The sequence below is a fragment of the Perissodus microlepis genome, chromosome 11 (assembly GCF_051167445.1).
Source record: "Perissodus microlepis isolate ML-2025 ecotype Zambia chromosome 11, ASM5116744v1, whole genome shotgun sequence".
NCBI lineage: Eukaryota > Metazoa > Chordata > Actinopteri > Cichliformes > Cichlidae > Perissodus > Perissodus microlepis.
In genome coordinates, this window is record NC_140471.1 from 14,608,805 (window position 1) to 14,634,873 (window position 26,069).

A 26,069-nucleotide genomic window follows, 5' to 3' on the forward strand; every position below is an offset into this window, starting at 1 on the left:
ATCAACAAGCAAAACAGAGGGGTCTTTTAATGTCCCATACATACACACACACACACACACACATCTTTTGAACGTCCATATATGCACAATGATGGCTTTTACCACTGTTTCATACAGGCAGCATTGATATCTTAACAGCACATACAGAAAGGGCTCTCTCTCTCAAACACACACACACACACACACACACACACACACACACACACACACAGCTTCATGGAGCATAACATACAGGGAGCACTTTACAAATAAACTTACTATCCTCTATACAGTTGCTCATAAAGTGGAGACATTCAATGCTCAGAGTGGGACAGAGGCGATGGAGTCTTAAACACTCACACACACACACGCAGTGTATTCTCAGACCAATCAATAATCCATTATGAACAAACTGCTCTTCACCTCCCACCCAGCTCTAAACTGGCAGACAAAGAGGTCTGCTGTATGTGCCACGATGAAGAGAGAGAAATAGACCACAGCCGGATAGGCATCTCTAACACACACCTACAGGATGTTCACAAAAAAAAAGAAAAAAAAAAAGAAACACACACAGGAGAGTTCTGAAATTTTTAGGGTAAAAACGCTGTAGCTGGGAAAACAAACAAACAAACAAAAAAAAGAATCAACTTTTTGTGGTTCACAGATCAGTTTCTGCTCCAGTTGCTGTTAAGTACTATTTATTGACTTACATGCCATATACCAAAAATCCTGTCAGCAGCTGTGAGGAGGAAACACACATAAAACTTTCTTTCTTCACTTTAGAAAAAAAAGAAAAAAAAAAAACATGTGTCAGTAAAATATGTTCAGAATTGTGTACATTATTCCTGCACTGCTAAGAAATGTATGTCATCATCCCTGCAACATTTTTCACATATCTCCACCATAAACCAAAAATATGCTTGCTTGTGTGTGTGTGTGTGTGTGTGTGTGTGTGTGTGTGTGTGTGTGTGTGTGTGTGTGTGTGTGTGTGTGTGTGTGTGTGTGTGTGAAAGCTAGACAGGAGATGGACTTCCTTTAGAGATGAACTGCAGATGGATGTGGTCCAGATGTGGGTTCAAGCAACTTGTAGTCCCGTTTTGTGCTGGATTCTTCTTGGTAATGCTAGCTGCGATGCCCAAAAGTGACTAGTTTTAAATGACTTGTTTTGATTCTGGCTCAGACCGTCTGTACCCACTCATGCCTGATTCTTCTGATTGTGTATTTAACAAATTAAACATAGTCTAATGACAAGATCTGACCTCCTCCATTTTCCCATCCTGCACCCCACCCCTAAAGAATTTGGTGTTCTCTGAATGAGGTCCGGCAGAGTTTGTGACTCCAAACTGAATCCCACTTAGGGCTAACCTATAACCAGATCTCTGACCAATCAGGGTCCGCTGTGGGCTGAGTGATATTATAGTTTTCCCTCTCTTCCTTCTCTTGTCAGAGCAGGTCATTCTCATAAGCAGGAAAAGCAGTGGGGGGTTTTGTGGCATTGTTGGGGTCTCCAATTCCCATCCTATCCCTGGTCCCATCCCTACGCCCCCCACCCATCCCTTAAACCCAGCCAGAACAATAGAGGGGGTCCATGCTGTCTGTCTCTCCTCAAACCGCCACCCCCCCTTCTCTGATAAATAGACTGAGAAGGGATCCTGCCTGCCTACTCTATTTGCGTGAGAAGGGCCTTTGGATAGAAAGATCCCACTGGGTCTCTGTTTATGTATGTGCGCTTTTGTGTGTGTGTGTCTGTGTGTTTAGGAAGTGGCAGGTGTTTGGGTCAATGCTGTCATGTTACATTTTAGTGACCCACACATGCTTGTGGGATTACTGGACGGGTCAGGAAAAAGAAGAGTGCAGTTCTCAGGCCCACACACTAACCAAACACACTGCAATGGAGGCTTTTGTCTTTCAGTACGATTCACTGTGGCTGCAACTGCAATCAAAAGAGACAGCTGTTTTTTAAATTTATTTATTTATTATTATTATTTTGGGGCTTCTCGTGTATCACATGAAAATGGATACAGGCCAGTACTTTTGTCCCCCCTGCAAAGAATTGTGAGAACACTACATTTTCCATTGTTTGATACCTGCTCCCACAAGTATAAAGCCAACAAGCGCTGCCTGCTCTTATGGACCCAACCATCTTTGGCTTCCTCTGAGACACTATGTGTGTGTGTGTGTGTGTGTGTGTATATATGAGTGTGCGCATGAGTGTGTGCATATTTCCCTCCCCCTCCTTCTCAAACTCTGCCTGTTTTTCTCACACCGCTCGTTAACCCCTGGGTGCTCCTGCCCACAGTGCCCCCCTCAACACACACACACCGTCTCTAGCCCTCTCCTAAACCACAGCAGCATTCCTCACACACATACACAAACTAGGATCTACTGTCACCGTGCAGCGCAGACTAAACCATCATAACCCTCGCGTAAATTACCTCCAAGTTCAAAAACGAGCAGACACGTTTCTTGCGAAAGACAAGACTTCTTGTGCGAGACTGCGTTTTTTTAATCGTTGGTTCCTAAGCCACTAAACCTAACTTTAACCCCGAGCCCAACATTAATCTAACCACAACCCCCAAAATCCAAGTCTTAATCCTAAAGCACTGGAGTGGATGTAAGGATGATCAGAATGTCCTTATATAAGGGGATCTTTTTTGATTTTCCCTTACATGGAAAGACATTTACGGCCACTCAAGCAGAACCGTTCTGCACACAAAAACAAACAAGTCATTTAGAGAGTCGCAGCAGTGTTTGATCAAAGATAAGACGTTTCATTCTTTACTGCTCGGATCTGTGTGAAAGGCCGCAAATGCAACTCATTTATATGCTTTGTCTCAGGGTAAAACTGAAGGCATTAGGGTTGGGAGAAAGATGAAGAAGAAGCACAGTGGCGAAGGCACTATAGCCACTCGTTCAGTAGAATTAAATTGAAACTTCTCCATCTCTTTTAACCCCACTCCCTACTGTCCACTCTCCCTGCCTTCTTCATCCTCTTCCTCCGCACTCTCCTCAGTCTCGCCCGCAGCCCCGCGCGACCTCTGCAGTTGAACTTAAATCAATCTCTCTGAAGTGTAATTAGACCAGCGACCTCAAAGTTGGCCACCAGTCTTCCACCCTGACACACTTTCTGATGTAACCCTTTTATTTTGTGGCTTGCCGAGGAGAGATAGTCAGGCGGTTAGCGAGTTTGCGCACAGGTGCACACACGTGGAGATGTCGCTTGCACACAATCAACGTGGGAGAGGGATAGAGTAAATTTTGTATTGATCAAGCTGTTGCATACTAATGGGCGTCTCTGAGCCTGCGCTAAGTCGCCCAAACAACAGCACAAAGACTGAGCATCACTGAGACAACAGCCAAGAAGATCTTTTTGTAATTGACTCACAAAAATCACAACTAACTTATTGCTTATTTTACCAGCTAGCTATGGCAATGCGATTTATTAAAGGCCTTGTGTTTATCATGATTCCCCTTGCAGCTTTTTAGAAAGGCTGAAATTTTACTTCAGACTGGAGCGTTTCCACAAACATTATCTCAAATTTCAACATCACCCTCCTCAGCATAGTATTTAAAATGTGTTAGCGTCCAATGTTCTGCTGGAAAACGTAAAAAGGTGTCCATGCCGAGGTGTTGCATTAGGTGTCTCTCAGAATGTGTGGGGCGGTTTTGTGTGTGTGCTTGAATACAGTTTGTTTGTTTGGCTGCTGATTTGCTTGGTTATTTGCTTTTTCGTTACTTGCTGTGCTTTTCTTTTCAAACCTTTACCTTTGGGCAAAATCTGAAGATCACATCCTGTAAGAGTTGTCAAGAGCACATATGAGAACCAAACAGGGCAACAGATCTGTTTTTGAGTCTTTGTGTGTGTGTGTGTGTGTGTGTGTGTATGTGTGTGTGTGTGTGTGTGTGGAATACAGGATGGGAGGGTTTCCACAGAAATCTCCTGATGGCTCTACTACAGAAATAGTGTGTGGGCTCAAACAGGCAGTTGTTGTTGTTGTGGGGTGTTCACACACTGATATAGAGTACAAACACACACACACACACACAATAAAGAAACAAAACTCCAAACAAAGTAACCTCAGGCCAAAATTCAATTACTTCCCTTGAAAAAACTGCTACGTACAAAAAAAGTTTAAAGACATCATTGTATGTGGATTTGCGAATAAGTAATGCCATGCTCACTTTTTTTTGCTTTTGTGGATGGGAGCGTCGCAGGTAATTATTATAGCTATCATATAGCTTGTTTTAATGGTATATGACAAAAATATCAGGCATAATAAAGTCATGGCTAGCTTGCTGAATTAATGCCCACTGACATGGTGCATAACTGTTGTTTCTAACAATATCTGAGTTACACTATAGTGGAAGTAAGATTCTCAATATTTGCACCAGACTACAGTCTATGCACATTTCACACAGGAACTTCACTTATTTTTGGTCAGTTCAGTTATACAGCTTTGAATGTTAGATGGTAGGCAAACATAGCAGAGCACACTGGCGTAGCATTTCTATCCATCTGTGTGTGTGCGTCAGCTGCTTAAACTTAAAAGTAAATGTAAAGCTGTCAAACAATAATAATATATAGGTAAATATATAGCTAATACATTTAAATAACTGAGTAGTCAAATGTGCATGAAAGCACTTTGTTGTGTGTACTGCTAAGTTAAAGCTAAGCTACATTAATAACCGAACCCAAGCCCACACAAGTTTCACATTCTTTTGAAACACTTAACCTGTTCCACAGATATGAAGTCACTGCCAGCAGATCATTAGCTTAATTAGCGCTCCTTTTTTCAGCCGATACCTTGCACTTCTGATTGTTTTTGGCCTAGTAGGTAAGAAGATGGCACTTCCCCTTTATAAACCCACGAGGACAAAATATTCAAAGACACCGTGAAGAAAACAAGTTCATAAGCATTACTTTCTATAATGAAGATTTCTAATATAGCACACAAAAAAGAAAAAAGCCAGACAAAGACAAAGGTCAGGTAATGATGCCCACATTTGCAGTGTTTAACTTAATTTATCTCTGTGTAAATACCTGTCCAAATTATTAGAGAAAACTAGAGCTTACTGAGTAGTTTCTGATGCACTATTTTGCTAGAGGTTCTTATCCTCGCAAACCTCTCAGATGAGGGGGAAACCACTACTTAGCACAGCCATACAAATGTAGAGCTACAACTTGGCCAGTCACCCATTTGCTCACTGAGTAATGATGTAGCTCACACAGACGTACCTTTAACCTGCATTACATCTGAAGGCCACCAGATGGTGATAGTTGTGATTGCAAAAAGACTTCAGCTCTATAAAAGTCTATGGGGAAACAGATTTCTGACTTAGCCCTCGTAAACATTTTACTGTTTAATTTATGGGCTCAGTTACTCATTTTGGGTCATATTGGATAAACAATAGAGTCTATTTTGTAATCTATTTTTCAAGATAGAGGATTATCTGTGGTATTAAACCACACTGAAACTCACTGGCTAACAGCTGGTCAGAGGTCTTTAACCAAGTAGGTTTAGAGTCAGACCCACCCCTCCTCATCACATCTGGGGGGTAATTTGGCTCTCAGGATGACAACAATGGAAACGGTCGGGGGTGTTAAAAGGGCACTTCAAAAACAAATAGGTAATGTCACAGCAGTTACAGTCATCTTTTACACAGACTGCTACTTGTATTGTTAGTAAACCACAGTAATTTAAAGAACAGACATGGTTTGCCATCTTCAAAATGAAAATTTGCAGTAAATAACTAAAAACAGGCAAACAAGATTTGGTTTTTTGTTTGTTAACCTGTAAAATTTGAAATTTGAGAAAACATAACAAGTTTAAATTTAGGACTGGTTGTTTTTTTGTTTCTATGCTGTAAGAGTGCGCTTAAAAGAACAAAGAGACAATTTGCAGCGACGTAGCAACATTAGCTAGGAAGCTAAGCTAAGCAAATTTGCTTAGTTTGGAAGCTAAGCTAATTTGCTGGTGTTAGATTAACATTTACTGCACAGACAAGAGAGGTATAGCAGTATACTTTTCTATTTCTTTACTAAGCTAACACTTTTTTAGCATACAAAGCAAATGTCTATAAAATCACTGACCTAGAAACATAGTGGGCCTTGGGGGATTATTACAGTGGGAATATGAAAGTGACACCACTGCAAATATAAGATTCCACAAAGTTCACTGAGGTTACTGTAAACTTATTATTGACCATTATGAGGAATATTCCGGGAGTTGTTTATGTGTCCGTGTGTGTGAATGTGTGTGTGTGCACGTGTGTGTGTACACTGACTGTAACATCTGCCTAGGATTTCATAGCCAAAAATAATTTAAAAAAAAGAAGCAACAAGCAGGAACTGGGGATGCAAGATGAGAATAACAAACATTGTTAGTCTTTCATGTGGGACAGAGTTTTTCTAAAGAGCGCACTAAAGCTACATGCCATATTTCAGGCTGTGCACAGGCTGACAGGCATTACTGTTAGTGTGAGCTTATGTGGCTAGGTGGTCGTGATTGATGGCTGTATAAAAAGAACTGGAGATCCCATCTGGGTCACGTCTTATCAGGCTGACTGATTCACATTGATGAAATCATGCTGGCTTGTTAACCCGCCCAGTGGAAAAACCCTAAACCAATACAGAGGAAAACAAGGCAGCATCAGAAACAAGAGAGAGAGATAGATGCATGTCAGGGAGAGTAGAAAAGGCTGAGCAAATAATGAGAAGGAGGGCAGCAGAGGGAAGATAAGTGGTAAATAGTGATGTAAAGTCATGGCAGGAGATGGATTAGGATAATAAGAGCTGACTGAGAGGAGCGAGAAGGGAAGATGTGGGAGATCGAGGTAGAAAGAGAGAGTGCGAGAGCTGCAGCGTTGGAGCTGCACACTGCAGATGTCCATTTTACAGGCGTATGCAATATTTTTAGGAATTTGGACTGCAAATCACCACTGTCTGTTGAGAAGATTGGTAAGAAAAAGAAAACTTTTAGCTCATTAGTACTGCATTTTCTCCCTTTTTTTGCTTGTAATCAAATTCTTCAGGAGAGCAGAGTCCAAACACCAATACCAGACATCACAGCGATTATTTGCAGAGCAACCACAGCACAGGAAATTGGCTAGAATGCACTGTCTCTTAACATTCATCCAACAGTCCTACAGAGACAATCTGCTAGTATAGTTACACTGTAACAACCCCCTCCCCTCTTCCTCCAACCAAGCTGTGCAGCTCAAATGTGGATGTGTGCGTGTGAACATGCATGTCTGTTTGTCACGTTTCATATACCTGCATGAGCTCTTAAACACAGGATATTTCTTACTTTGTTTTGATATATTTTACTTGAAAAATATTAAATCAAACAGGCAACAACAACAACAAAAAATCTCCCACTACAGATTTCTAATGTTTGTACATAACAGTGAAAAAAAGAGATCTAAATCTGCTACTTTATATACTGATGGAACATCTGTCTTCAGAGGTTTAACTGAACAAGCTTGTTTCAAAGAAGCAGCAGCCAAAAGTCACATTTGACAAGTTTTCTTGCAAAACATGACAAAAAAAGGAAGATGAACAACACCTGCGTGGGTGACACACAAAAACTCCAAAACATGAAAAACCTGTGAATGACTAAGTAAATTACATCCAAGACACTTCAAGTGTTTCTAACAGATGAATATACATATGACAAAACAGGGAGGAAAACACTCCATATGCATCTAAATCAGCCCACAATGTCAGTTTATTTTCCCTCCAGATGCAGGTGGGCCTAAGAAAACCAGATCACTTCATTCTACTGGCAAACAAGCAGAATTATGCAAGCCGCCTGTTTGCAATAAAACTCCATGCCACAACCTGATCTGCACCAGTTGCACTGTTTACATAGTAGTGGGTTTACCAGATTGACATGTAGAAGCAAGCAGAACGTATACCGGCATGAACGTCAGGCTGCCACCCTGTCTAGTAATAGGTTATGTGATAACAAATAATAAGTTAATGATAACAAATTGCTGCATGTACAAGTATCTTGTACATGCAGTGTATGAGTTTGTGAAACTATAACAAATTCTCTAATAATTCTGAAACACTAGGTTTTCAGACTTTTTGAACAACAGTTTTAGTAATGAAATAATTTTTGTAGTTCTTATATTTTCCTGTTATTTATTATTGCTAAATAAAAACTGAAGCTTTCAGTAGAAAAATGATTCAGTGGTACTTTTAATTTGTAAGGTCTGTAGTATACAATATTAAATTCCTTGAGGTGATAGCTGCTGGGCATCAGCGCTATATGATTAAAACAGTTGAATTTAATATATTTAGCACCTCACTGACTGATGATAAACATGGTTTATCATAGTACTTTGATTCAGATTGTAACATGATGGCAACAAAGGTATATAACAACTATAAAGAGTAGCCTACTTGCCCACATAACTTTTGCTGTGTACAATCACACACAGTTCCATCATTAAGTTAGCTTGACATCTCTAGTTTGTAAAAATACCTTTTTTGGAGAGCTGCTGTGGCTAACGTTTGTGATCCAAGATAAACTCTACACAATGACTTTCCATTAACTTTTATTGACGTTCGAGTATTTATTGAGATAATACTTTCATGAGCATTAAATGTACTAAATGTGATTTTCATTGAGCACCAAATTTAAATTTGTTAGCAAATGTAAACATGTTAAGATGCTAAATCTGGAAGGTTAGCATATGTTACCTCTTTTAAAAATCACAAAGAGCATGCTGTTGCTCTAGCTATTGATATGCTACCATACTTCTGGTAGCTTACCTCAAAGCAACTTTGGGGCTAATTATGGCCTCAAAGAGTAATAGTGTGGTTAGACTCTTTCAGAGTCAGACTTTGCCTTTTTCTTTAGCTGTCACAGTGTGTTCATGGAGCTACAGTAGTCTACAACAGACTTTATGCAGTTAATGAGCAGTGTTGGGTAAGTTACTTTAAATTAGTAACTTAGTTACATTACTAGTTACTTCTATCAAAAGTAACTCAGTTACCTCAAGTTATTCGTTACTTTCAAAGTAACTAGTTACTTGGCAAATTAACTTTGGTTTTATTCAGAATTCTCTTATTAATGTGTTGCTTCCCTAACTGGATACCAGCAAGGATGCCAGTCTTCTAGCTTGCTTACATGTTAGTGCTATCCTGCCAAATAATGCAGTGTGTCACCTAATGGCCTGAACCTAAAATGGCAGTGTAGTAGTGTGAGTGCAAGTTAATGATGAAATGAATGAAACTAAGTTAGAAATGAACAATGTTTGTTTTATGTGTCACTTTTTATCTGTCTGTTTTAATCTATTTCTATTGTTTCAAACCTCTATAAATGCAAACACATCATTTTGGGGTTGATGCAACAGTGTTATAAATCTAATCTTTGTACGTAGTATCACTAGGAAGAAGCAGTGGATAACAAAACACGACATAAACTTTTGAAAGGTATATTTATTTTTGCCATTGAAATGGGTAGAAAGTATACTTTTAGCAGTGCCAACACTAAACTGTACCTCAGACCATTTAGGAGCTGTAGGTATCAAAATAGTGCAAATAATTTAGTGCAAAAATAGTTCAACATAAACACAGTGAGGTTTGTCCATTCTTTGTAAACTTAACTGAAAACAGCTGAACTGCACCAACTGGAGACCTCATGTTCAGTAATGGCGGGCAAACTTAAAAGTATTTTCAGCCTCACAAAGAAAAATAAAATAAAATAATAAATATTTTCAGCCTCATAAATAGTCAATATTTAACCAAAATAATATTTCCTCCAGTCAGGTCATGTAGATAAATAAAATATGATGGTAGATTAAGTGCTTCAGTGGTCTAAGATTCTAGCCTACGTCACAGCGTCATGTGCACTTTTTATGTCCAACACGGAAACTGCAGTCGTGGTGCTTTCGATTGTACTCGGAACTCAGAAATTCTGCCTTCCGAGTAGGAAGATGTAGGTAACTCCAGACTGCAGATGAGCTGCATATGTGTTTAATAGTAATTTGTTTTTGTAGAGGGCTAGCAAAACAAGCGTTTTCGAGGGCGTCGCCATATTGGAACCCCGACTTCTCTGACGAAGCTAAACAGAACGCCATTTACTCGAGTGTGACATTATTCCCAGGTCTGTGTTCCAATTTCCGAGGTAAGTCAAACGCAACACACGAAGTAACGAATAACGACCCTATCTAAATCCCAGAAACGATAAACGCGTTCCTGATTTTGGCATAATTACTAGTTACCGTGCTTGTTACCACAATAATAACGTAGTTAACTATAACGCGTTACCTAATAACGCGTTAGTCCCTACACTGCTAATGAGTTAGTTTATCATTCAATTCTGGAGAGAACATATTGTTCCTGAAATATTATGTCTGGTGCACCAGTGGTTAAGGCACACCACACAACCACAATGGCCATGTTTCAATTCATGATCAGAGAAACTTTGTAGCATTTTTTAACTCACTGTGTTCCATACCTTTCTATTGTGTTAACTTTTAAAAATGTAAGATGAAAAACCTCCTGAAGGTCAAGTCAAACTGTAGAAAAAAAGGCTGTCTGGCAGCTTTGCCTCTGCTCAATCTCGATGAACTCTTTAACTTCCAGGAGATATCTGACTGAATTTGAATTAAGTTTTGTCCATCGCACCAAGATGACTGTATATTATATTAAAGAAAAACTAGAGTTATTAGAGTTATGTGCTTAGCCATAACTGTTCAAGTTATGTAGTTGTAGCAATCTACCCATCTAGTCTTCTTTTCAGTGAACAATCAATTTTGTATTCTGATAATGAAAGTCTGAGAAAAAGCCCAAATTCTTAATTGTAGCAGCTTGACGCAGCTCACCACTTAATGTTGAGTCATTAAATTGGACAGGCAGCTGAGGATAATATAGGAGAAGGCAAATATTGCATCAAACAGTGATGTTTGCACAGCTTTCCCTAAAGAGATCAGAAACCTCCAGTGGGAGCTGCTTGCATTACCCAGGCCATTTAAACCAGGCAACCAGCCACCTAACCACTGCTAAAAAGCAACAGCTCACACATGAAGTGAGGGACAGAGGATCGAGGATTACACACAGTCCCTCTCTCCAAACCGCACCAGTGGACAACTTTACACAACACATTGTACTGACTGAAGATGGCAGGATAGGTTACTAAAAATGGACACAGCTAACTTCTAATAAGAAACATAAACACATGGAGGCAGACACAAAGTCTGCTGATAAACCTGCATTTGCAATAGTATCAATTTAAGATAAGCAGGGCTCTACCATACAAAAAGGAAAAAAAATATGGCACTGTCATAGCAGCAAATATAGTTTAGGATCATATATGTGGTCGTACACGTGGACAATAATGTGGAAGCATTGGAAAGAGTCAGGGCAGGAGACTAAGGAAACTAGTTGCTTATATTTCCAGTGTGATGCAGCCTAATTAATTATGTATTTATTGTAGAATTAACCAATACCTCATGCACTGAACTGATCTAATAAGGCAGTCTAAATTAGTTCCACACATTTAGCAGCAGCACTTGTTTTAAGCTGCCCATAACAATTCCATTGACGTTTGAAAATAGAAACAGAAGTTCTAAATTTGAACTTAAATTTGGCCCAAACTGATTTTTTTTGCTCATACAAGTACTCTAATTCATCCACACAGAACCGTAAAACCTCCTCCTTAGTTCTACCTGGCACATGCATGGCACAGAGCTTGCTGCCCAGGTACTTAAATCTGAGTACACCACCTGCTTCTGGGACACAAACCAAATTTAAAAAAAAATCAATATGCATTTAAAGGAGTCATATCAGTATATGTACAGCAGTAAGCCAGTACGACGTTACAGATAGTACAACTATAGCATTGGTTTAAGGGGGAATTTACATCTCACGGTGGTCTCAGTATGATTCAGTGTAAAGTAATGCATTTACTGCATTAAAATGTTTTGGGAGTTTTTTGACCCACTTCCAGATTGTAGTTTCTAGACGAGTCCTGATCATGAGGAGTTCTGACCTTGAGTCTCCTGTTTCTGTGTTTGAGATTATGCCCGAGATTAGGACTCTGTATATGGGTCAGATTTTTTGTATGATTTATTAAGGTCTTATTTTCAAGGGAAGCCCGCCTTTTGTGACCATCCTTAAGACTATTAATTAGGTGATTTTGTACAGTTGGTCAGGTATAATCTGATGGGATTAGTGGCTACGCTCTTTAAATAGAGGTCTGCAGCCAGGGATTAGATGATCGCAGCCAGTTGTATTTAAGAGCAACAGATTTTCATCTCCTCGGTTTTAGTTTCAGGGTAAAAGAGCAGAAACGGCCACTGCGCTGTTTGTTGCTATGTGCAGCATTTAAACATGTGCAAATATTGAAATGAAAATCTGGGATATTTGCTCTGCTGGCCTCATTTCTTTTTAGCAGGGAGTTTGTTAATAAATCTTTGCTATTGGGATGGGATTAGCTGGTATGGTCTAGGGCTGGGGAGGGCAGTACCAGGGGCCCTTTTACCTTCCTCCCTTCAACCATCCTCCTCACATCTGGATACAATGTAGGAACAGGGCACTGAGGCCAGGCAGATAGCTAAAGGGAGGCTGTCTGTGTGCTGAGGGATTCTTTACAAAGCATCAAGAGTGTTGCTGCTGCTGCTGCTAGTAGCTGTGGATGTTGGGGTGTTAGGGTTGTGTGTTGTGGATGGGGGGTGGGGGGAAAGGTGGGGAGGGGGTGCTAAAAAGCTCCCTATCTTTGGTCTCTTCTTTCCTGTGTAGTTGACTGCAAGGCCCCGGAGCAACAGACGAACAGAGAGACAGCTGGGAACAGAGGTAAAAAGCAGACAGCAACCAGGAAACACAATGGGAGACCAAAAACAGGTTTCTGTTCTTAACAGGCTAAATGCACTGGATATGATGCTGTCAAAGATTAAATACAGTTATAACTGTGTTATTACTAAATGAATACTAAAAATGAAAACCACTGAAGCTGCAGATTTTTTTAATCTACACAAAGTTTTTCCCAAATTCTCACACAAAGGCAACTTTGCCACCGACTGTCCAGAATGATGTGTGTGATGTTAGTAGGAGGTAATGTTGCCTCCAGCTGATAGCCTCAAACACTCAAGCAGGCTCAGTAGCTGATTAAGTCAGATCACTTCTTTAAATTTTCATACATCCATTTCTTTCTTTCTTTCTTTCTTTTTTTTTGGGTGGTGGGGGGGGGGGGTGTCTTTCTTTTTCATATTGTCAGATTTGTAGTCTTTAGTCCCAACTGATGCTAACTCAAGTGGCAGCACCTGAGGACATTTGTTAGACTTCTCATTGTTCCCTTGGGAGACAAAAAAAATCTTTAAGTAACTTCTTTTCTCTTGAAAGTGAACTTTAATTTTAATATTACATAATAGTTTGATCTAAGAAATAGGCAAACATAGGCAAAGAGCTCAACTAGTCTCTACATCTTCAGCTGGTCTCACTTGAAAGAGCACACAATGCAACGTATGTCACTCCCAGTCATAACAACGCTTCAGTATTTGTGCTACTTCTGACTGCAAACTATAACCTACCAGCCATATGGAACAGACACAGAAAGATAAAAAAAAAGTTAAAGAGATAAGGTTGTTTTCCCTTCTCCTTCCATGCACAGGAGAATCCTCGAGAGCAGATCACAGACACGCACATGGCCTCCAATCTGCATCCAGATTGATTTCATCACGCATGCATGCTTGCAATTCACCTGGATGTCTGAGCCACACTGAGATTTCGGGTGAGCTGGCTAGTCTTTGGGCGACCCTCTTCCCCCTCACCTCTGTCCTCAGTGACCCTGACGCCTGCTTGACCCAGAGCACCTCCTGGTCCTACTTCCTCAGTGCCTCAGAGATGATGTAATCACTGTTCTATGACTGTCCCTCTTCTCCAAGAGGGCTTTAATTTTGCTATAGTTGAATAGACAGTGGTCTCAGAGTAAATATTACCCAAAGTTGGATGTTTTTCTGTTTTTGTTTCTTTGCTCTTTCTTGTTATTCATTCTATTGATTCATTTTGAGAAAAAATAAAACATGAACATTTGGGGAGTTTGTTACAGCAATTGTTGTATTTTTATGTTATATTCCCTTAGCAGGAGGCGGTTCCTCATCCATTATGATCAGCATTTGTTTCGGGGGGTTTTTTTTGTTTGTTTTTTTAAACAGAGTAAAGTCCATCTTTCCATCTATAACCCCCACAACCCGCACGCACACACACATACAAACACAACTCACTAAAACACATCGTGGCAAGGTTAGGCTGACATCAGTGGCTAACGATCAGTTCCTCTGTGGGCTGAATGATTAGCTGCAGTAGCCTGGAGACATTTCCAGCTTGTTTCCCTAAGTTAGTCAGACATGTAACATCACTGGCCTTCAATCTGGACTAACTACATCTACTCCTCTTCCATTTTCTCTCTGATTCTGTGTCCGCCCCCCCTCCACCCAAAAAAGACTTCTTCTAACTAATAGACGTTGCTAGCAATGTAGTAGTAAATATGGGGCACTTGAGATGGATCAAGTCAAGTGGAGAAGTAGACAGACTTTAAAGTGTGTTGTATTTAAAGTTTTCTTTATATATAAGAATGGAGCGACAACAGTAGTTAATGAGGAGGATTAGGCAACCCTGTGTGTGTGTGTGTGTGTGTGTGTGTGTGTGTGTGTGTGTGTGTGTGTGTGTGTGTATATATATATATATATAGGGACAGTGTGGCAAGAAGTAAAACAAATTAAAATATTTGCAAAGTACTTTTAAAGTGGTTATTCATACCTTCCTCTTTTTTTATGTTTGCATTTTTAGTTCCCATAAGTGGCATTCTTTTTCTTTGTCTGTGCTGCCCGAGTGGAAGTCACCTATTCTTAACTTCTTCCCTGCATATAAGTTTTTTTGGACTGTGGTGAATTTTCCAAAGAAATGAAGCCTTAAAAAAAATCTGAACCTGTACATGTAAGCAATGGGGTTCTTAAAAATTTCTGTAGGCATTTGCATCCCCATTTAGAGTGTGTTTATTAAATGGCAGGGAATGGGTATGTTAAAAAATGAACCTCTCTTCTTAGGAAACGGTTCACCCAACCCCCCACCCACCCTTAATGCCCTCTGGGCTGCTGTGAGTTTGGATTAAGTTTGGGTGCTGCGTCCCCTCCCTGCCGAGCCCTGTGAAACACACACAGATACCTACATGCTAAGTGACTGTGTCGTCTTGGTTTACCAAACCTTAAAAAAGGACAGACATAAAAACCAGGCCAGGCAAGGTAGAAAGAATGCAGAGATGGAGATATTTCAAAATATTCTTCAACTGATGTATGCTTACGCACTCTGCAACAGTGAATATGGAATGCTTCTTATCTCGGTTAAAAGAATATTCTATAACGAGACACATATTTCAATGTAAAGTAAGTAATAAATCAGCGGTAAATGGTGTTTATGTAGCCAAATTGAAGGTATCACTTCTTAAATTCCCTTTGTATAGCTATCTAATTAGACCGTGTATGTGAGTGGTGTGCAGGATATGTGTGTGTTTGTGTAAAGCAGCAGATCAATAAGGGCAGTCTACTACAGTGACATCTGGGCTGGACAAAGACTGCCGTTCCTCTCCTCTTCTCTCTCTCTCTGAATCCCCAATCATAGCCACGTGGTCCTCTGGGCTGTTTCTCTCAGCTAAGCTTATTTCTCTTCTTTAATCCAGCAGCAATCACAGCAACGATGCCAAGCTTCGGTTCATGGACGCAGGCAGAAATCTATTAACTATGATCACTATGTCAGCTCAAACCTGATAAGTGCCGCTAATGAATCCAGCGCAGTCAGCTCAGCGCTGCGTTGCTCCTGGTTGTTATTTCATTGTATCGTCAATAATGCGTAAGGGGGAAAATCAACATGAGTGACGGTGATGGACAATGTGGCTTGTAATGTGGCAAAGGAGCTTGTGTTTGAACTGAAGCAAGAGTCAGATTTTCTGCAAAAACTCTCCAACACATCCCACTCTTTGTAACTGAAGAAATCTATGCACTGACAAGACTCTGCAACACCGCTTGCATCCCTACAGGCCCAACCCTGCTGTGAGCGTCCTCCGCTAATAAATGGCGGCACTGATAAATGGAGTCGATATCCAACCCTGATCATCAGATCATCAGCCACTCAGCGGGGCCCACCCCTGATTTCAGTGATGGTCCCAGCCTACTCACAGCTGGTGAAAATATTATTTATTAGGGCAACTAGTAGGAGTATCAGCAATAGCGCTAATCAGACCAGGCAAACTGTCAGTGGTGGAAAACTGCAAAAATACTGGCACACACCTACACGTGTCAAAAAGGTAGAATGTAGCGCAAATGTATGACACACTGGTTTAGCAGTCGATATAACAGTCCGACTGTTATATCTTTTTCTATTTAATATCTGGTTCATCCTGCGCGAGTCCTGTAGAGGTTTGGGTTCGCTAATTGAAGTTTTTAACAAGTTTTGCCTCAAGAGCAGAAGGCTAATGCTAGCATGTAGAGTTAGCATGGCTGCTAGAAAAAGAGAAGAGAAAACTTTGCCATGCTTTGTAAACGGCATGCATTTGGCTCTTGTATCAGGGCAACCAGGCTTATTAGACACACAACACACATAGCTCAGGTATGGAGATAATGTTTTAAAAATGTTTGTTTGCTAGGTTTAGTAGGATGAGCTGCCATATTTAGCTAAGGCTGCCAGCAGCAATTGCAAATGCCTGCTAACATTATTTTAGTGTACTTTCTATTTTGCACTACAAAGTATGGAAATATAGGATTTATATTAAATTTTAAAAGCTCAAATTGACCTGTTTCAGGGGGGTGTTATACTAATTTAGTTATTTATTCTATTTGTTTGTTTTTTCTTTTTACCAAGAACCAAAGATCCAGCTCTTACCATCAGGCATAAAAAGCACATGCAAATACACACACGGGTTACGCTGTTGATTTCATTATTTAAAATGGAAACAAACGTATGTGTTCTTGTAAAGCTTATACCTAAGAAGAAAAGAGTAAACATAAAAAAATAGATACTTTAAATATAACCTGAGTAAAAAAAATACATTGCAGTAAGAGGAACCCCTCACACTAACTACTCCTAACATCACTAAAATACTTTGGAAATGAGCAATCTCAATGACTAAAAATGCTACCTTGTGTCACAAACAGTTTCCATTAGACTCTCAGTGGATGTGTGCAAATGACAGTATTTAGAATGTGACTTTTACAACATGAAAAATGTGGAATTTAGTTGAAAATCATTACTGTAGGTTGCACCTACACCCACCTAAACCAGCTTCAGCTAGTTTATGAAGGGAACTGTGCTCTGCCATTATTGTATCAGTAACCCTAGTAAGGATAGATATAAAGTAAGCTGTGCCAGATGTACTCTATATAAATGTGCACACTGGGTTTTTCTGGGTTTCTTTCTGAAAAAAAAAAAATCTATATATGGCTTTCAAAGGGAAGTTATTCACTCCTATTAGGGCTTGCTGTCTCAGAGGGGTTTTCCACCACTGCATTAGTAAACTTTAGGTGGGAAAAAGTGAATCCTTCCCAAGTCTGAAGATCACACTTTGCTGAATAGATGCGTACTTAATTTAAAAAAACAAAAAAAAAACACCATTGTCTTTCTCTCCCCACCCCAACACTATGAGTAGATGACTAAAATGGCCTGTGCCTAAATCCCCTCCCTACCCCCCACCAGCTCTAACCCCTTAACCCCTCTCCTATCTTAATCCCCTGATTACTACATCATTTTATTTGGGTCTAATTTAGACAGATATCTGTCTTCACAGTTTAGTACCTGGACAATGCTGCTTGGCTTGGCACAGACTGTATTGATCCATACGGGAGGGGGGTAGAGGGTGCAGGTGCAATCGGAATAAAGGGATTAAAATGCACACCTGTTATCAAAAGTTTTAAGAAAACTGTGGGCACCACAGGAACAGAAGTTAGTAGAGAGGACAAAACATCCACTGGAAATGTGTAGGATGACAGCAAATGCAAAATTCCTTCTGATTATCCTAAGCAGTAAGCAATACGTGTCCCACGGAGGGCTCATTTATAATTTAATCCAGGAGCTTGGTGTTTCTAGGCTAACACAGAGAGACTGCCCTTTCAGAGTGGAAACCCCCACCATGTAGCAGGGAATCAATGCCATCACCACAGAATAGACACTAGACCCCGTATTAAAATGATGTGGCTGTGTAGCACCAGTAAAAAGACAATAAATTGTTTGATTTTTTTCCTCTTCCATTTCTGATTCATACCAGAAAATTGTTTTTGCGTTCGTCATTGCCCATCTCCAATCCAACTTCAGCATGTCACAAAGTTACTTAACCATGTAAAGGCAGATGCGTACATGTTTGCTTTCATGTATAAAGCACTGATATGATCTAAAACATAACAAGGAAGAGCTGAGAGAGGGAAAACGGGGGGGGGGGGGGGGGCAGCAGGGCACACAGAATGACTTCAGACTATATGCCTCTGCAGAAAAACATATCTGTCCTCTGATTTGATGACTTTTTTTCCCTTTCATATCAATTATAGTTTCAAACCACACAACATTACCATGAGCGGTTGGGACAGAGATGAGAAAGTACGGTCAAAGCAGGGTAGTAATTACAGTGGAAAATGGACTGAATGGATCGGATTTACGAATTGTGTATGCAGGACAACACAATTAGCCAGCTTTGGAACCATTCTCTGTGAATTCAGCAAGGTCTTAGATACCACCAACAGAGAATGCTCACACCCCAGTATTACAGGGAAAAAAGGATTTTTACAAAGGTCTTTACTAAAAGATTTAGACACTTAAGCCATTGCCATTTTCTGAAAAAGATACTAACAGGGATTATTATTGTTGTTTTAAATCTGTGCACCCTGCTTATGAGGAGGAACATTCATGTTTCTTGCCGACTTTTTTTTTTTTTTACTACTTTTTTTCTTCCCATCAGTTCATAAGAAAAATATACCCTTTTTTTTAGCCAATGATTTGCTCTTTACACTGACTATTTATGAAGTTTTTCTCTTAAGGTCTATGCTGGAAATGACTCAATGAGAGCATCAACAATGAAGTGGAACAATAAAGCTCGAGGCCAGACAGACAAAACACTGAGCTAAAAAGTCACAATAGATCATGCACATTATATCACTACAAGCAGAACTTTCCCACTGAACATTATCAGTTCATCCTTTCTTAATGTCTATATCCTAGAGCAGCTTTAATACTGATTGTTGAGCAAGAGACAGTTAGGCAAATCCTAAGTTTTACCCCATGTCCAGTTCTGAAAATCGACTATAAACAAGAGTCTGTATAGTGTTTAACCCCCCTCCAGTGTGGTGAAGGTAAATGACTCTGTACATGGTGAAAAGGCACAAGGCAGTAATGAGTAATGAAAACAGCCGAGTTAGTGCTGCCATTCAGTAAAGGGCCTGCTGCTGTGGAATGTGAGGCGCCATTCATTCACATGGGTTAAAAATGCATTTCTGCCACCACAAAGCCCTGCCTTGTCCTCATTGTTTCTCGCCACACCAATAAAACACTTCTACACTCTGAAGGGACAATACAAACCCCCACTCCAAAAAGAAAAAAAAAATTAAATTGCTAATTTTACTCCCACAGATACAGGAAGAACAGGAGGGGAGGAGTTAGGGGCTGGATGAACTTTACAAATTTAAAAAAAAGTGTCAGGGTAAGATAAAAAGTCAAGGTATGGCTCAGAATTTGATCTTGATAAGCACAGGTATGGAAAACTGAGTGCACAAACTGCGTGCGACAGACAGGCAGTTCTACTGAAGATATACGCAGCACTTCTTCGGTTTATGCAAAGACACGCAGGTGGAAGGCAATCAAACACAAAGGCTTCACTCGAGCCATGCATAAGCTCTCCGGGGACTTGTTTGTGAATGTGAGGCATCTGTGCTTTCCAAAAAGTTCTCAACTCCCTGAACATGACTTACATTTGTATTAGTCAAGTGATGAACCGTCATAATTCACATTTAAACACAGGTCATGTTCCTCTTTCACTCTGCTGCGATGGTCAACAAGTGACGTCACTGCTTATTTACTTCTATGACATAACCTTCTAAGAAAAAATAATACCCCCAACGCTGAACTCGTCAGCTACAGTTAATCCTGTTTGCAGCTTTTCCTTCACTCTTGGATTAAGAAAAGGAAAAAACCTAAACAAACAAAAAAAATCAATTAAACATTCAGAAAAACTACTTTTTTCCCCAAACACCCCCCTCCATAACTGACTAAATCTGTTTGCCTATCACACCTATTCTTGTTAGTATCCATGAGACTCAGATCACACGTAACTGCTATTTATTATCTAACAGTCAATTTGGGGAAGTTAGATCATTTATTGTTGTTGTGCCGCGCTGCAGGGTGTTATATTTGCTGGCACGAGCACAGGGCGAGAGTCGCAGGCCTAGAAATATTTAACATAATGTCTGAAATCTAACATGGGGGAGACAATGTAATCCTGTCTGCAAAACAACGCTCTGCCTCTCTTCCTCCCTCCTCCCTCGTTCGCTCCCTCCGCTCTCTACTTCTTTCTCTTTCTGTGTGTGTGTGTGTTTGTGTGTGTGACCCTTACACAGAAGAAAAATGCTGTATCTTTCAACAGCTACAGGGGAAAACAGTATGCCACAGAAAGTCAATCTCAAAGAAAATAGGCAAGAGAAAACTGGCAGCTGAGGGTCCCGTGCACAATTAGAAACAAAGCCGTTGTAGCGGGGGACAGTGAAGGGAACACAACCCTTTTGCCAAAATTTTCTTACTTGTAGGGAACAGCTGAATATCACAGTATTTGGTGTATACGCATATGTGTGTGTGTGGAAACTCCACTCGATACAAAGCCACCATTATTTAGGCTCCTATTTGAAGTCAAACTTCCTACACCAGCAGATAAAGAGAACAGCTACCCCCCTCCTCCCTCCCCGTGTTTTTTTTTCATCATCTGTATTGCTCAAACTACAAAGCAGGAAGGTGAGCCTGTTTTGGCACATGTGCACACTGCCATGCATGCACACACTTTCTCCTCTATCTCTACTGCAAACTATGCTTTTACATAACTGTCTCCAGTGATAACTTTCTTTACAACCCCTTATAATATGCATCACTTTATTGCTTTTGTTTTATCCTCCTTTATCACCTACAGTGCAGCTATCATTTACACTTACTGCTACCATTAAGACGTTTGAAAGTGTTTTATGATATAGTTCTAATATCCCCGTGAAGCTCCTTTGGGATGTCAGTTTTGCCTACTATTTGCATAGCACCATTCCTAAGTGTATCACAGGATTATGTTGGCTTCTACTTCTTCTTCTTCTTTTTGTTGTTGTTGCTTTTCCTAGCCACAAGGTTCCACTTATCAGTCAAACATTCCCCAAAATGACCCTTATCTCCACTGTAGCACATGCCGTTTTTTTTTTTTACTGTCCCTCTCTTAGTCACTTCTCTCTCGCCTCTCACTTAAAGGAAATGACAAGGTTTCAAACTAAAGAATGTGTAACAGCCAAAGATTGCAGGAGCACCAGCAGCTGCTGCAGTAGTAGCAGTAGAAGCAGCAGTAGTAGTAGTAGCAGCAGCAAGACCAGCCAGCACGAACACACCCTCTAAATTACAAACAGTAATAATTATGTGAACTCACTTCCTCACCAGTTAAAACAACGCTGAGCAGCTCAAACAGTCGGAGAAAGAAAGGGGGGCGGGGGGTGCAGGTTTCCTAAAGCGTCCAAGAGTCCAGATCCAGCAGAGATACAGAGGAGACCCCGCTGTGTGAGCCAGTGCGGCGACTGACAACAGCAGCCCGCTGATCAACTTCGCCACAATCCTGCACGATTACTATTATTATTATTATCTCGGCCGAATTCCTGTCTCCTTGTGTTGTAGCTACCACAGTACAGGTTCCTCTCTCTGCTTCTTTCTCTCTGTCTGTCTTGTCTCTTGTCGTTTCGCTGCTGCTGCTTTTAGGTGTTGTCGGATATGTCATGACTCAGGGATAAAGTGACACACGGTTGGAATTATGTAGTAAATTTAGCAGCGACGTAAACAAATACTACTGTATGTTGAATACGGCTCTAAAAGATAGTGTACATTATGGCGTGTGTTGTTAGAGGTGCTAGCCAGTTAAATGGTAATTATTTTGCTTAGGCTACATATATTTATATAGTTTCTGTATTTTCTGGTTTCTCTCATCTGCTCGTCTTTTGAGTCAATAACTTTTGTACACAGAATGATCAGATAACGTTGGAAGACGTCACTTTGCGGATTGCATTGAGTAAGACATTTATTGAGTGATTGGAAATAAAGGTTCCGCAGGGCATTGTTGATTTAGATTAGCCTGTAGTTTTTGATGTCACTTCATTAAAATTAATAAATTTCATGTATTTGTTACTTTTCACGTTGAGTCACTCCATTTCCTACAATTCGCATGCGTTTCAAGTAAAGGAAGCACACTAGGCTGGTCCGCACAGACTATCTTTTCATAAGCCATGCAACATCCCCCATGTCACAGCGAGATTCAACAAAACCTTCCTCTTTTAAAACCACCACACACTACTTTCTGATCACATTTTCTAGCATGTGAATGGCAGAGGTTATGAGAGCACCTGAACGCACCGTGCATGGAAAGAAGCCCCATCTATGTGTGTAAGAGAGAGAGAGAGAGATTGTGTTTGTGAAACGGTGAGGTGCAAGATCGAGGGCGAACAAAAGCGAAGAAAAAAGTTTGTCCTCGCGGTGTCACCAAACCTCTGCCCCCCACGCAGAGGACGCACATTCCACTCTCCGTGCTTTCACGTATGTCCATCGCTTCCTACCAGGGACACGTGAACTGGCGCCCGCGTGTGTGTTGGCAATTAATGATAAAGTGTCCAGAGAAGTGAAGAAGACGCTCATCTCACAATGACCCCCGTGCGCAAATGTGCTCGTGTGTTATATTGGTATGAAATCTCTTTGACACTGGTGTTCTGGGATTTTTGTATCACAGTCACCTGTATGTACACGTCACATAATAGGGGTTATGTGAAACAAGGCGAAACAAGCCTCAGTCATCCCAATTGTCTTGCAGTAACACCCCCCCCGTTGGAGCTTAGTGCTATTGTGAACCTTTACCATAACAGCAGGCACACATCCTGTAGGTGCGTGTCATCAACTGGGGGGGGCAAGTAGTAGCCCCTACTTACACTATCTCACACGAACTACACGATCAAACCCCCCCCCCGAAACACACACACACGCGTACGGGCACACATCCCGCATGCAGATTGTGAGAGCTTCAGCAGGCGCAGAGATTGAAAGAAGAAGAAACGCGACACACCAGAGAGCTTCCAGCGGTTTCAGATCCTCATATGTAATGTCTAAAAGAGCCACCGGACCCCGACTGCTGCCCGGCACCTGTGCCTTGCTCAGTGGCAGTTGTGCCATGTCTATTATGTAGGACACGGCTTCCTAATATGGATATTGCCCCCACCCTTCCCTAACGTCCACCTCCACCCTCCGTGTGAATAAAACAATCTCTAAAAAAAAAAGAGCGAGAGAAACTGTTCCTCCTCCTCTTCCTCCTCTTGGATGTTTTCTGTATTGAGCCTCTGAGCTGCCTCTTTTTTTTAACACTACTCAGAAGTCTACAGCTGCCATCTGTGTTTCTGATGCTGCAATGATAGAGTTTATTATCCAAAACATTACTCAAGGAAGAGATGAGTGAGTGAGTGAGAGAGAGAGAGAGAGAGAGAGAGTGTGTGTGTGTGTGTGTGTGTGTGTGTGTGTGTGTGTGTGTGTGTGTGTCGAGCTGATGGAAAGTTTGCCTGAGCTGAAGGATGTCGGTGGAGCATATTAACCAAGTACTCCACCTTTTATTCAAACGCGTTAGTTTGGTTTAGTCCCTTTTTTCTATCCTTCTTTTTTTTTTCTTTTTTTTGAAGGATCACATTAGGTATGAGGAGTCTCACAAATTCGAAGTATCATCAAACTGCTGTGACTCACTCAGTGTCTGTAAATCTGTAAAGAGTGGAGAATTTATACACACTTGTACATACTTCTGGTTATGTTACATTGTGATAGCCATACACGATATATACACACACAATGTTATATATATATAAATACATATGTATTTAAACCAACCACTACACCCTTTCTAGCATGTAACCTATTTATAAATCTAGATCAGACAATCGCATACCACCTACAACCAAATCCAAACACCGACGAGACCGCCCCTGTGTTTTTCTATGTGTCTAAAAGGCAGGGAAAGACGAGATGTGCGTACCTGCGTTATCCAAAAGAATAATCCAGGGTGACTTCAAGAAGCACAGACAATCCTAAAGGTGAAAGCATGCTCTTTGCAGTGTATGCTGAAGAGTATGATTGAGTAGGTCGAATCCATTCTGTCCCGTGAGGGGGGGAGGAACAAGGTTTCCTCTCCGCTTTCACTCGACCATCACGCGTGTGCTTCGTTTTTGTAACACATGCATAAACTTAGCTCTTACCGTTCATATCACACAGGCTCGTGACTTAAAATAAATATGCTCGATTTCGTGTTTGGGTGAGTGTTTTGGCAATTTCCTGACACCCCTCTTCTCCAACCGAATGGTTTCTCCCGCATTAAATGGAACTATCTGCTATTGTCTCATCAGCGAAAAGTTGTTGATACTGCTAAGGACTCAAAAAAGTGCGTCAGGAGTGTGAAACTGCCCAACCCAACCACTTCTTAGAAAAACGCTCAGGTTTTTGTTTTGTTTTGTTTTTTAATGCCACGACACATAAAGACACAAGGTGCCGATGAAATTTCACTCTTCTCCCGTCGAGTCTGATTATATTGACAGTTGATCCAGGGTGTTGTTGAGATCTAGAGTATAGAGATGATAACGTTTATCTTACTGCAATATATATATATATATATATATATTGCAGTAAGATAAACCAATATATATATATATATATATATATATATATATATATATATATATATATATATATATATATATATATAGATATAGTTAACCATATGGTTAACAAAATCTGAGTAACTACATTGTGTGTTTAACCTTGAGAGAACCTCTTTCCCTTTTTTAACAAAGCTGTTACATACTGTACAATGACACATAGATAATATGCTGCCAGCATATTGTCTCATTCTCTGCTTGTTAAACATTGATTGTTTTGTTTTGTTTTACTTGTCCTTGTGGAAAAGCCAGTATAAGCCTGACACGGTAACTATACAAGCGATTTACAGGCAGAATTTGCCCTCAGTTTAAAGATTTAAAACTGGCAAGATAGTCTTACAACGTGTATCTTCTTCTTCTTTTTCCTCTTGATGGAATGCATGACTATAGTCTGGTTTAAGTTAAGCAGGTTGTTAATCCTGTTACACAAACAAATGCACAAACACACACACATACACATGCATGTAGAAGAGACAAACAGAATAACACAGAGAGGTCAATACTAAAAAGTCCAATACACAGACATAGGAGAAATTCAATGACTGTCAGTGCACACACACACACACACACACACACACACACACACACACACACACACACACACACACACACACACACCGCTGCTAGTTCTATTTTTTGAAATTTAGTTAAAATGAAATTATTTGATTAATTGGCTCACTTTTTTCTCTTTTTTTTAAACATGCCCCAAAAAATGTGAGACAAGAACGAGTAAACAGTGCCTCCCTTGCAGGACTGGAAAGTCTGGAAAAGCATGAAAAATGAATGCGATAGCCCAAAGGTGTGGAAAAGTGTGGACACGCATGCTTATTCAGTTCCAACAATTGTGATTACACTTAAAACTGTACATCAGTGTGGGACCTTTAAAAAATGTTTTTCATTAAACCACCAGAGCAAGTTTTTTTTTTTTAATTGTCCAGGCATAAACACCACAATACTATGCAAATCAACCCTACTGCTAACAAAATGCTCTGTAGCTTATTGTACTCTGAAGTCATGTGTAATAACTGTCACTCTGCTGTGTTGTTGTGGGTGTTGCGCAGAGGTCAGGCTTGTTTGCTCAGCACGACGCAGTGAGAGGGAGCCATGTTGCTGACTGCTGATATACCAGTGACTTAAGATACACA

The 26,069-nt window shown here is 40.5% G+C and overlaps 1 protein-coding gene and 1 long non-coding RNA gene across 6 annotated transcripts in view; one reads left to right on the top strand and one right to left on the bottom strand.

The window, feature by feature from the left end:
- LOC146377398 (zinc finger protein 516-like) overlaps positions 1–24,336 on the bottom strand; it is a 50,302-nt gene extending 25,966 nt beyond the window's left edge. For 2 of the 5 annotated variants that reach the window (XM_084942828.1, XM_084942833.1), the window contains exon 1: positions 24,249–24,336. The gene's annotated coding sequence lies outside the window, so the exon portion shown is untranslated. Of the gene's footprint in view, positions 1–689; positions 6,691–21,626; positions 23,098–24,248 lie in introns of those variants that run through there. The other 3 variants (XM_084942829.1, XM_084942830.1, XM_084942832.1) reach the window with 3 other exon arrangements.
- On the top strand, positions 6,678–13,918 carry LOC146377399 (uncharacterized). Its single transcript, XR_014801596.1, has 3 exons — positions 6,678–6,937; positions 12,731–12,784; positions 13,599–13,918. It is a non-coding gene; the product is annotated as an uncharacterized LOC146377399 (long non-coding RNA).
- Positions 24,337–26,069: the final 1,733 nt, after the last annotated feature.